Below are 14436 nucleotides of genomic sequence, written 5' to 3'. Positions count from 1 at the left end.
GATTGTTTTCTTCACTGTGCAGAAGTTTTTTATTTTAATGTAGTCCCAATAGTGTGTTTTTGCTTTTGTTTCACCTGCCTCAAGAGACATATCTAGAAGGATGTTGCTACAACCAATGTCAGAGAATTTACTGCCTATGCTCTCTTCTAGAATTCTTGTGGTTTCAGGTCTTACATTTTAGGTCCTCAACCCATTTTGAGTTTATTTTTGTGTATGGAATAAAAAGTGGTCCAGGTTCACTCTTTTACATGTAGCTGTCCAGTTTTCCACTACCATTTGTTGAAGAGACTGTCTTTTTCCTATTGCATATTCTTGCCTCCTTTGTCAAAGATTAATTGACCTTATAATTGTAGGTTTATTTTTGGGTTTTCTATTTTGTTCTATTTATCTAGGTCTCTGTTTTTGTGATTGTACCATACTGTTTTGATCACTATAGCTTTGTAATGTAACTTGAAGTCTGGAATTGTTTTACCTCTAGGTTTTATTTGTTTTGTTTTGTTTTTTTTTTCAAGATTGCTTTGACTATTCAGAGTCTTTTGTGGTTCCATACAAATTTTAGGATTGTTTGTTTTAGTACTGTGTAAAAAGCTGTTGGTAATTTGATAAGAATTGCATTAAATGTGTAGATTGCTTTGGGTAGTATAGACATTTTAACAATACTTGTTTTTCTGATCCATGAGCATGGAATGTCTTTCTTTTTCTTTGTGTCATCTTCAATTTCTTTCACCAGTGTTTCATAGTTTTCAAAGTACAGGTCTTTCACCTCTTTGGTTAAGTTTATTCTTAGATATATTATTTTTGGTGCAATTGTAAATGGAATTATTCAGTTAATTTCTCTTTCTGCTGCTTCATTATTAGTGTATAGAAATTAAATGGATTTCTGTACATTGATTTTGTATCCTGTGACTTTACTGAATTCATTTATCACTTCTAGTATTTTTTTCATTCTCCTGTTTAATTTCTTAATGTAAAAAAAATAAAGCTGATGTGTGTATAATGAAATAGAAATTCATATATACTATCAGAAGCTATGCAAACAGATACAATTCTTTAGAAAGCAATGTGGGTTTCTAACTTCTGTCATTTAAGTCATAAAATATTCATATCTTTTGGCCCAAAATTTCACTTCTAAGAAATCTATTCTAAAAAACATAAGCTAAAATATGGAAAGAACATGATAACTACAAAACTTTTACCATAGCATTTAGGGGAAAATTGGACATGTCAAACATCAAATATTCAACTATAAAAAATGCTTAAGGGCCATCTGGGTAGCTTAGTTGGTTAAACATCCAGCTTTGGCTCAGGTCATGATCTCACAGCTGGTGGGTTTGAGCCCCGTTTGGGGCTCTGGGCTGGCTGGAGCTGGCTTCAGGGTCTTTGTCTCCCTCCCTCTCTCTCTGCCTGTACCCCACTAGCACTCTGTCTCTGTCTCTCAAAAATAAATAAATGTTAAAAAAAATTTTAGATGTTTAAGTACATGGGATTGAAGAACTATCATGTTGCTATTAAAACAGAGAAGAAAAGATTATTATGAAAACTATATATATCAATCTAGAAAAATTTATCTATGTTTATGCCTAGATATAATGGGAAGTGAAAGGTAGGACATAACACTTTATGTAAATTCATGACAGAATTATGCACAATTTCCAAAAGGTAGGCGTAACCCCAATATTCATTGATGTGTGAATGGATAAACATATATGGTATATCCATATAGTGGGCTATTATTCACCCTTTAAAAGGAAGGCAATTCTGACACACGCTAATCTTAAGGGTGAATCTTGAGGACCTTATGCTAACAAGTAAAATAAGCCGGTCACAAAAAGACATATACTGTATGACTCCACTTATAGGAGGTATCTAGAGTGTCAAAATTCATAAAAACAGAAAGTAGAATGGTAGTTTCCAGGGTCTGGGGAAGAGGAGGAAATGAGGAATTGGTGTTTAATTTATATAGAGTTTCAGTTTTACAAGATGAAGAATAAGATTGGTTGCACAATAATGTGAGTATACTTAATACTACTGAACTTCATGTCCAAAAAATGTTAAGATAATGAATTTTATGCATATTTTGCCATGACCAAAAAGTGTTCAAAATTTTATGTATATTGTAATTATATACCTATAAAAACTCCATATCATAGGATAAATATATTTAAATTATATTAGTGGTTATGCTAAGTGGCAAATTATGGGTGATTATTTATTATCTAAATTAATAGAAAATGTAAAGATAAAAAGTCACCAGTCTATATGCATTTGAGCTGGTGAACTCTGAATCCTTGATACCAACTAATGATTTTTAGCCAGAGCAGGTTTGAGGCTCTTTGAGAGTGGTTATCACTCCAGTTAAAGTGGCTAGCACACAGCATCATCAGAAAAGACAGCTCTTTCTCCAGACAAATAACATGCATAACCGAATTATACTTACCTTTAATTGTGCCTGACATGGCCTGCCAGAGCAGATAGTCCTCTAGCTCAGACCTAGAGGGTGCTTTTGTTTTTCATTGCTTCCTGTTTTTCTTGCTGTTGAAATACTTAACAATCAGTTCAGACTTCCTCTTATACCAAGTATATGTCAGAGTTCCAGCCTCAGACTAGAAGCTTTTGGTTTCGGTCATAGGCTTCTGAAAAGAAGGCCAGGAAGATGTTACTTTATGGCTATGATCTACATGGCATTGTAGACCCTGTAGGGGTGGATTTGTGTCCAAAACTGTAGGGAATTGCTATGCCTGGTAAAGTGAGGAAAGAGTTTGTTTCAGATCAAGGGACACAAGGTGGTTTAAAACCAAACCTAAAACAAGCTGGAACTTCATTGAATAACTGTATTGTAGGGACCCTGGTGACAAACTGGATAGTAAATAAATAAGTACACTGGAGCTAGGGAAATTCAGCACTCCCCCACTCCCAACCAACATCTCTTGATCCCTAGTGCTCTTGAGAAGATAGCCTTGCCTATAGAGACAGCAGACTTAGAAATGTTTAAGACCTAAGAAGGTATAAAATCTGCCTCTGTGAAACCAGCTTTCTCATCTTTAGAGCCAGGTGCCTTCAAACTCAGTCTGGATTTCCTTTAGCCAGGGCTACCAGGAGAAGCCTGCATCTGTCCCATTACAAGGCAAAACTAAGTGGTAGATTGTCTTCGCAGAATTTGCCCTTGAGAGGCTTTTCTGGCTGTTGCTTCTCACCTGCTACCTCAGTCCTTTGTTTCCTTGGTAGAGACCTAAGCCTCTTTTCTCTACATGACTGTCTATCTTATACTTTCTACATTCTTCTAACTTAACCTGGTGAAGTCCCTCCCTTCTTTCTAGTTTTTTATTGCCTCTCAGTATGTCACTTCAAAAATCCTTCCTTGTTATCAAGTTTCAGCCTGGGTGTTTCCCCCAAATTATCAGTGTGTATCATCTCTGCCCAGTGTGACTCAAGCCCAGTGTGACCCACCATGCTTAGGAAATGAAGCCCCAGTACAGTTACCAGTGAGCACTTTTCCATCTCCTTTTCTTTAGTGCCCACTGCCATGCAGGAATTGGTTAAGAACAAGACTGGCCAAAAGCCAGAAGCAGAGATATAATACTTTATTCCACTTGTGGCATTTTTCTTTGCATTGCAATTATCTGCTCCTAGAACGTATACTACTTAAGGGCAGGGGTTTATCTTCCTTATCTTTGCATTCTACATAGCATCTGGCATCTTCCCCAGTTGAAGTACTCAATATAACTATTTGTTGTTGCTGTTGGTGATAATGATGATGAGATGCTGATGAACTTTTTTGCCTCACTGAACATCACATAAGACTGGCAAGGTATTAGATACCCTGAAGGACACTTGCACTTTCCAGAGCCTCGTTGCTTAAGAATGGGAATAAGGAGGGGTGCCTGGGTGTCTCTGTTGGTTAAGCTGTTAAGCATCTGACTCTTGGTTTCCACTCCAGTCATGATCTCAAGGTTCATGAGTTCAATCTCCATGTGTGATTCTGTGCTGACAGCCCAGAGCCTGCTGGGGATTTCTCTTTTCCTTTCTGCCTCTCCCCAGCTTTCTCTCAAAAAAAAAAAAAAGAAATATATATATATATATATACATATATATATATATATGTGTGTGTGTGTGTGTGTGTGTGTGTGTGTGTGTGTAAACATAAGAAAATTCCACTTTCTATATGGAATTCAGCTCCCACCCATCTTGACTGTGTGAGCAGAATTCAGCAAGCAGAGGTGAGAGTTTTGAAATCCACCATTGACCCTTGGGATCTTGGCCTTAGCATTGGTTCCTTATTAACTTTAATTCATAGACCAGAGATGAAAAATCTATTATCTCATGCACCATTGCACTGGATCAAAGAGTCTGTAGAAATATCCATGACTTCAGAAGGGTATGAAAGGCCAGTGGTACTATCTTAAAAACAAGGGCCATATTTTCTGTAAATATCTTTCTATAAGCACCAGGAAGTCTAAAAGAAGCACCTGTGGGGCACCTGGGTGGCTTACTCAGTTAAGCATCTGACTTTAGCTCAGGTTATGATCTCACGGTTTGTGAGTTCGACCCCCACATCGGGCTCTGTGCTGACAGCTCAGAGCCTGGAACCTGCTTCAGATTCTGTGTCTCCCTCTCTCTGCCCCCTCTCCAGTTTGTGCTCTGTCTGTCCTTCTCTCTCTCAAAAATAAGTAAAAACATTTAAAAAGAATTTTTAAAAAAAAGAAAAGAAAAGAAGCACCTGAATTAGCAAGGTTTGGGTCCTGGTTCTGCTATTCACTAGCTATGAGACTTTGCATAAACTACCTGTTTTTTGTTTTTTGTTTTTTGTGCCTTGGTTTGCCAACTTGTAGAGTTTGTGGTGGAGGTTCAATGAGTAGATTAGCAATAAGTGCCTGTAAGAGTGCCTGTCACATAGTAGACACATAATATTAGATTCCATGAATTTATTTATCAAAGAAACAGTAAAACATTGACTTTGCTCCAACTAAACTCTGTTTTGGGATGGAATTTACAAACACTAAGTTCCCTAAAATAAATTTCTGTTCTAAATTGAATATCTACCAGGAACTGCTTCAGAGCTATTACTTCTTGCTTACCATGAGAATTTATGTGCCTTGCTCAAGACTCACATCAGACACCTGACTAACATTCTTCTAATCCAAATCCTCTCAAAGATCTGCCTTTCTGTGGAGACCACCCTAACCTAAGCAAATCTTAGCTGACTTTTCTCTTACTAGTTAGACAATCAGCATGACATTTCATGCTGTTTTGCATGTTGTTTTTGTTGGATCAAGTGTGCTAATCTTGTCTCCACAATTTAACCTTTAGATTCTTATAAATAACATTTTACAAATATGTCACCTTTGCTTTAACAATTTGTTACAGGCTTAAAGAAACTGTTTGGCTAAAAGCACAAAGCTCAGTCCAATGCACTTACCACTTGGGAGCAGAAACATGTCCTTCAGTGTTTCCAAGGTTTTCCAGTGCCTAGAACCATGCTGAGTTCATTATCAGTATTCACTTATGCACTTGTTGATAGAAAATATCATTCAAGTTTTAACCGTACTTCTCTAATAAGTATGTTGTAAGTAAGCTGGGACATAAGGCCTTCCTAGTGATGGTCAGATTCAGACATTGAGATAGTACAGGCACACTGCCATGACAACTATTGGTAAATTAGAGTTGATCCAGAGCAGAATAAGTCCCTAGGTTTTTTCCTGAGAATCCCAGATGTTCTAAGTGTAGCTTGTCCTCAGGTCATCTTTGCAACCAGAGTAGAGGTTTCAGACAGACACCAGGTCAGTGCCTGGGCCTTGGATTCTTATTTCAAAGAATCAGAAACCCCCACCTCTCTTAGAATTAATTTGGTCTTCCAAAAGTCTCCTAAATAGGGATAGAACAGACCCTATATTTGCCCTGCATCAGAAGGAATCTGCCAGACTTAAAAGAAATGTATACACAGGTGATAGAGCCAGAACTGGGCAGCTATGGAAGCTATGGAGCAAAAACAAACAAACAAACAAACAAACAAACCAAAAAGGATGACCTAAGGTCTAGGAAGTTCTAAGATCCAAAGTCTAGTGAAGTAGAAGGTCTTAGCCCTTCTACAACCTTGCTTCTGGAACTTGGAAAAATCACTTTACTTCCCTGAGTTTCTTAGCCTGTAAATTAGAGAGTTAAGTCTAGTTGATTTATAAGGTCTATCCCAAGACCTCTAGTCTTTGAGGTAAAACAATGAGTTCTCATCAAATGCTGACTCTGTGTCATCTGTCACTACTTTCTTTGACCCAGCTTCCTCTCAAATCTCTATAATATAAAACTTTTCATTTGCCTGATTGTATGCTTATTTACCACTAGTCAAATCTGCCCGTTAAAACAAAAACTGTACCATTTTAAACAGAAGCATCTTAACATTCTTAATTTTATTGCAGATTAAAAAATGCAATGGAGGCTCATGCTATATATATATATATACATATATATATACTGTATATATATGTATATATGTGCGTATATATATACATGTATATATGTGTATATATAGTATATATACAGTATATACTATATATATAGTATATATAGTATATACATATAGTATATATATATGTATATATATACCGTATATTGACAGAATACAAAACCTTCCATAACTCAGAGATTGTCACTGTTAATATGTGTATGTATTCCTTTCCAATATTTTCTCTGAGGGTATGTATTCACATACAGATAATAGACATTATACTGTATATGCCATTCCATATAGAATTTTGACTTAATACTGTATTGCGAAAAATTTCCCATGCTTAAAATATTTTTCTATCTGCCTTGGTGTCTGAATAATACTCCATCAAATAGACACATCAGCATTTATCCAACTGATGGATAAACGGATGGATACGTTTGGGATGAGAAAAGGCCGTTTTGATCTGGCAACAAAAGAAAGGCTTTGACAAAAGTTACCTAGAGTTTCAAACCTCTTCCCATTTCACACTGCTAAGCAATGATACAAGCAGCACCTGATAAAGGAACTTCCAACCATTGTCTTTGTCTCAGATTTGTAAGTTTAAATATTTGCACCATTTGCTCATTAGTCATTATTCTGATTGTAGGGGGCCCTCTATTGTTCCCTCTCTTTCCACAACACATCAGTGATCTTAGTGACAATGAAAATAATATAGAATAGAACCAGAGATCTGTTTTCAGGAAGTCAATACAGTTTTCAGCCTATAAAGCTCACTTTGCATCTGACAGTCAGAATTACAAAATAACCAACATTAACAACAAGAAAGAGAAAATACACACACCTATGCAGGAATTAATTTCCCATCTGATGCCCAAAATTCTATATTGATGATCTCATGCTAGTTTTTGCCTTGTTGCCTGGAAATGTACAGCTCTGTTTTATACTCTGTTGTGGTTTGTCTTTATAATGCTTTCCTTGATCAAAATTTTCCAGCAAATGAAAAGAGACACACCTTCTATGGGGAAAATTAGGTCACTAGCATGAGCTTTTTTTTTTTTTTTTACTTCCCTTCTCTGATTTTCTTCCACAATAATCTTTTGTAATAAAAGAATAAGCTTTTGCCTTTTTTTCTGAGATGTTGATTTCTAAAAGCCCTCTTTTTAAATCCTTGAGAACTATCACATAAAATCTTCCCAACTGACATATGGAGACTCAGAGACAAAAGGAATTGAGGATCAGCCCACAGTTACACTGTGCGTTAGGAGATAGTCCACACTGAATCTGGGGCTGGTGACTCTGAGTCTCATGTTCTGACCACATTCCCTACTGCTAGGGCCAGCTGGTCTTGCATTCCTTGTGGGTAAAGTCAGGACAGGATTTCAACAAATAAGAAAAGGACAATAACCAGCATAAGGGTGAGTATTTATTAGGAAGGTAGTATTATGATTCTCAGTTTGCAAATGAGACCTAGAAAGAATAAATAAACAAATTTTTGTTCAAGGTTATAGAACTAATAAAATCAGGATTTAAATTAAATCTGTCTAGCTCCAGAGCCTCGTAACCATAATACTGAATTTCACCCCTTTCCTCAGGTCAAGCTGTCTGTGTGAGTGTATGTGAGTTTGGATTATTAATGTCCATTTAAAAAGAAAATAATGATACCTCCTAAAAAATTGCAATATCAATTATTTATATCACTGCACAATGTCTCCTGATTTTTATCAACGTACAAAGGTGTTTTATGTTATTACAATTGGTCTATATCTGTGTTTAGCTCATTTTACTCACTATTATTTTGTACAAATAGTTCCATATACTTAAAATCCACTAGCTAGGGGCCCCTGGATAACTCAGTTGGTTAAGCATCAGACTGTTGATTTTGGCTCAGATCCTGATCTCATAGCTTGTGAGATTGAACCCTGTGTCACGCTCCACATTGACAGCATGGAACCTTACTTGGGATTCTCTCCCTCTCTTTCAGCCCCTACCTTACTCTCTCTCTCTCTCTAAAAATAAATAAATAAACTTTAAAAAAAGTCTACTAGCTATATATTATATGCATACCAATATCCATTAAATGTAGAATCCTTCTACCAAAAATCTATTAGAAGTAATAAATGGATTCACTAAATTTAGAACATAAAATTAGTATATAGAAATCTGTTGCATTTCTATATACTAATAATGAAGTAGCAGAAAGAGAAATTAAGAAAACAATTCTGTTTACAACTGTACCCAGGAATAAACTTAGCCACAGAGGTCAAAGACCTGTACTTTAAAAACTATAAGACACTGATGAAAGAAATTGAAAATAACACAAACAAATGAAAAGATATCCTATGCTCATAGATTGGAAGAATTAATGTTGTTAAAATGTCCATACCACCCAAAGCAATCTACAGATTCAATGCAATCCTATAAAAATACCAATAACATTTTTCACAGAACTAGAACAAATAATACTAAAATTTGTAGGGAGGTACAAAGACCCAAATAACCAAAGCAGTCTTGAGAAAGAAGAACAAAGATGGCAGTATCACCATCCCAGATTTCAAGATATACTACAACACTATAGTAATCAAAATAGTATGGTGCTGACATAAAAATAGACACATAGATCAATAGAACAAAATAGTGCAAAAACAAACCCACACTTATGAGATTAATTAATCTACAACAAGGAAAGCAAGAATATCCAATGGGGGAAAGACAGTGTTTTCAATAAACGGTGCTGGGAAACTGAACAGCTATATGCAAAAGAATGAAACTGGATCACTTTCTTACACCATGCAGAAAAATAACCTTGAAAGGATTAAAGATCTAAATGTGAAAGTTGGAACCATTAAATTCCTAGAAGAAAACATAGGCCGTCATCTCTTTGACAGCAGCTTTAGCAGCATATTCATGGATCTGTCTCTTGAGGTAAGGGAAACAAAAGCAAAAATAAACTATTAGGACTACACGAAAACAAAAAGCTTTTGCACAGCAAAGGAAGCCATCAACAAAACAAAAGACAACCTACTAACTTGGGAGAAGATATTTGCAAATGGTATATCCAACAAAGGGTTAATATCCAAACTATACAAAGAAATTATACAACTCAACACCAAAAAACCCCCAAATAATCCAATTAAAAATAGGCAGAGGACCTGAATAGATACTTTCTCAAAGAATGCATACAGATGGTCAACAGACACATGAAAAGATACTCAACATTACTAATCATCAGGGAAATGCAAATCAAAGCCATAATGAGGTATCACCTCACACCAGTCAGAATAGCTAGTATCAAGAAGAAAAGAAATAACAAAGTGTTGGTAAGGATATGGAGAAAAACTAAACCCTATGCATTCTTGGTAGGAATATAAATGGTACAGCTACTGTGGAAAACAATATGTAAGTTCTTAAAAAAATTAAAACTAGAAATACCATACAATCTGGTAATTCTACTACTGGCTATTTTATTTACCCAAAGAAAACAAAACCACTAATTAAAAAAGATACATGCATCTCTATGGTTATTGCAGCATTGTATACGATAGCCAAGATATGGAAGCAGGCTAAGTGTCCATTTGTAATGAATGGATATAGAGATGTGATGTGATGTGATGTGATGTGATGTGATGTGATGTGATGTGATGTGGTATGTGTGTGATGGAATATTACTCGACCATAAAAAAGAATGAGATCCACTTGCAACATGGGTGGACCTAGAGGGTATTATGCTAAGTGAACTAAGTCAGGCTGAGAAAACAAATATCATATGATTTCATTTATATGTGGAATCTAAAACAAAACAAGACAAAACAGACAAACAAAAAAACCAGAAACCCCTCTGGTGGTTGCCAGAGGCAAAGGGGGTTCAAGGATGATCAAAATGGGTGAAAGGGAGTGAGAGGTACAGGTTTCCAGTTATGGGAAGGATAAATGATGGTGATGAAAGCTACAGCATAGAGAATATAGTCAATGGTACTGTAATAGCATTGTATGGTGACAGATGGTAGCTACACTTGTGGTGAACATGGCATAATGTACAAAATTGTCAAATCTCAATGTTGTACACCTGAAACTAATGTAACACTGTGTGTCAACTATACTTCAGTTTTTAAAAATTAAGTTAAAAATAAAATTGTTAAAAGCCATCTATAGACACAGATACAAACTCCTTGTCCAGTTCACTACTATTATTTAGGTTATTACTTCATTTTTGCTATGATGAATAGTAGTATTGTTATAACAAGCTATAAACATATTCCTTTGGTTCATAATCCTGTTCTTGAGATTACCAAGACAAATTATTGGATCACACACTATGAACAGTTTTGTGATCCCTAACCCATAGGACTGGTAAATTTACAAAGCTGGGAGAAATGTTTTGGTGCACTTCTTAGTCCCTAATCCTGCCAATACTTAAAAAAAAAAAATCATTTGGTTAGTTTTCTTAATTTTAACAGATGCAATAGAACTTTATGGTTTTCTCAGTTTGAATTTTTTCATTATTAGGAAAACTAAAATTTTTCCATAATTTCCTACTTTCATTTTTCTATACATAAAATATTTGTTTCAACCTTTGTCTTTTTATATATTAAAAAAATATTCTGCTCCTGAAACCAATACTACACTGTGTGTTAACTAACTTGAATTTAAAGAAATAAATTTTTAAAAAGAAAATATTTTAAAAATATTTTTAAAACATGTTTAAAGTGTTTAAATATTAATGCTCTAAGCAACTGAGAAACTCTCATGTTCAATTTCGATCAAGTCATATTTTGAGATATCATCATAAAACCCTAATAAATTATAAAATAAAAATAATTATAATTGTCCAAGACATTAGAGAAGATGCCAAGTAATACTATCTGACACTACCATATGGAAATTTGATTTAACACCTATGATTCTATAAATGGATATACCACTTATCCAATTACTCAGTTATGCTTACTTATTTCTTTTCTTTAAGAGTTTTGGTTCTGGAGTTCCTGGGTAGTTCAGTCCATTGAGTGTCCAACTTCTGATTTTGGTTCAGGTCATGATCTCACAGTTTGTAAGATCAAGCACCTCATCAGGCTCTGCACTGACAGCATGGAGTGTGCTTAGAATTCTCTCTCCTCTCTCTCTGCTCCTTCCCCTGCTCATGCTCTTTCTCTCTCTCTCAAAATAACTAAATAAACAAATAATTATAAACAAGAGTTTTAGTTTTCTTTAAGAATCGGATAAAACTCTATTGGTCATCTCCCTGGAAAATGCCCATATGCATAATATTCTTTTTGCATAAGGATTCACAGATTTCCATGTATTCCCAGATAATGACTCCTGTTTTACAGTAGTCTTAGACTTATCTCTATCATTTTTCCCTTCAAAATATTCCTAACTATGCTCTTATCTACATCCTCCTGCCAATACCCTTGTTCTGTATGAGGTTACAGAGAGGAACGGTAGAGGAGAAAAATATAAATGGACACTTGTCAGTGTTGTCATTACAGCACTGAGTTCTGTGACAAAGATAAGGCCAAGAACTGTGGAGGTATTGGAGGAGAGCCACAAGCTATCATTGCTCACCCAATTACAACAGCACCCTAACTGATCTCTCAATTTCTCTTGCTTTCTGTCTCAGTTCATTTTTTGCTCTTGCCTTCTGTTTCAGTTCATTTTTTGCCTGGTAGAACAAGATGTCTTTTTAAAGCATAACCAGATCACATTATTCCTTCAAAAACCTCTCTACTCACACTAATAAAATTCAAACCCCCTATTCATATCTTCAAGGCTCTATCTGATCTGGCCCAGCCCTTTCTCCTACTGCTGTCTGCTTAGCTTAATTCGTTCTAGCTCCACTTTAATTCTGCCTCAGGACTTTCCACTTAACTTTTGTCTCTGCCTGTATCACACATCTTCTGACCATGACTATCTTTCTCTCTTTATTTAGGCCTCAGGTGGCTGAGATCCTGACCACACTACTTCAAATCTGTCCTTCACCCTGTTTTGCTATTTTTCATCACACTTGTTACTAAGCACTTCATTAATGTGTTGTTTGTTTTCTGATTTTCTCACTCTTATAAGTGCCATGAAGACAGAAACTTTGCCTATTCACTGGTGTATCTCTAGGGCTTAGAACAGTATCCAGTACAGATGATAAATTGTTCAAATATTTGTTAAATAAGTGTTGAGGTTAATACTTTGTTCATGCACTGTAGACCATAATTGAGTCTTGCACATAAACAATAAAAGAAAACTTTTTAAAAAGTAAAAATTTGAGGAGTGCCTGGGTGGCTCAGTCGGTTAAGTGTCCAACTCTTGTTCTCAGCTCAGGTCATATCTCACGGTTTGTGAGTTTGAGCCCCATGTCAGGTTCTGCACTGACAGCACAGAGCCTGTCTGGGATTCTCTCTCCCTTTTCTCTCTGCCCCTACTCTACTTGCACTGTCTCTCTCTCGAAATAAATGAATAAACTGGAAAAAAAAGTAAAAATTTTAAACTACTCCTAAGATAAAAAGAAAAAAAAGTGTAATTATATTAATTCACATGTATTTTTTTTTTGTTATTCAAAATGTAGAGTCAGCCTAAATGTCCATTAATAGGAGATGCTAAATCAACTACTGTAGATTCTACTATGGAAATATTGTGTAAAGTTTCAAAACAATGAAATAAACTTTTATTTATTGATATAGAATGATGCCCAGGATTTATTATTAAATGAAAAGAGCAAGTTACAGAACACAGAATGGTGTGCACAACATGATCTTATTCATATTAAATACACACACACTTGCCCCAAATCTAGATAGATACCTATCAAATTAACAAAAGTGGTTCCCCCTGGGTGGAACTGGGTGGGAATCAAGAGGAACTTTTGACATATTTGTATTGTGCACATTAAAAAACCAAAACAGGAAAAAACATGAAACAAGAATAAATTACTGTATTTCTTGTTTGATTGAAAATAAATTTTAGAAAACAAGAAAAACAGGTATGGCAATAGCTAATAGTCTGATATTCATATTTGAAACATACCTACTATTGTGAAAAATTAGCATGAGAAGACCTAATTGTAATTTTTATTAAAAAAAGAAGCTGTCATACATTGTATTTTGAAAAAAAAATCAGTGCAAACACCTAATAAAGGATTGAAATCACACAGAAAGATTATTAAATTAAAAGTAGAATTTTCTTGGGGTGCCTGGGTGGCTCAGTCGGTTAAGCGTCGGACTTTGGCTCAGGTCATGATCTCACAGCCAGTGAGTTTGAGCCCCGCGTCGGGCTCTGTGCTGACAGCTTGGAGCCTGGAGCCTGCTTCGGATTCTGTGTCTCCCTCTCTCTCTGTCCCTTCCCCGCTCGTGCTCTGTCTCTCTCTCTCACTCTTTCAAGAATAAATCAACATTAAAAAAAATTTTTTAAAAAAGTAGAATTTTCTCACACATATGTGCATACATTTTATATATGTATTTATGCATATATATGGAGATATATGCATATATACATACATCTATACTTATATAAATATACACATATATACTTAAAATACTATATATTTGTATACTTAAAATGTATACAAATTAATCCACTCTACCTACCATTTGGTAATTGCTTTTAAAAATCTTATAATTTATTTTGAAGGATTTCTTAACACTTAAGGCTATACTGAATTCTTCAAAGGTTAAGGAATACCTTTGGCTGGGTAGGCTGTAATTTAGGAATGGGCATCTAGATTATTTCTAGATTTTTCCTATTTCAAAATGTTTCAATGAATATGTCTGTATATATCCATGTACATGCATATAGATCAATATAGATTACATATCATATAATAATATACATGATGTATATATGCAATTTAAAATATTTATCACATATACTGAGACAGATAGATGATAGATAGATACATAGATAGATATACAGAAAGATAAATAGATGAGTCTGACACCACCAAATTGCTTTTCTAGATATCATACCAATTATGCTTTTAGCAATAGAATATGAAAATTCTTGTTTCCTTA

The sequence above is a fragment of the Prionailurus viverrinus genome, chromosome B1 (assembly GCF_022837055.1).
Source record: "Prionailurus viverrinus isolate Anna chromosome B1, UM_Priviv_1.0, whole genome shotgun sequence".
NCBI lineage: Eukaryota > Metazoa > Chordata > Mammalia > Carnivora > Felidae > Prionailurus > Prionailurus viverrinus.
Note: the sequence above shows the minus strand (reverse complement) of the source record.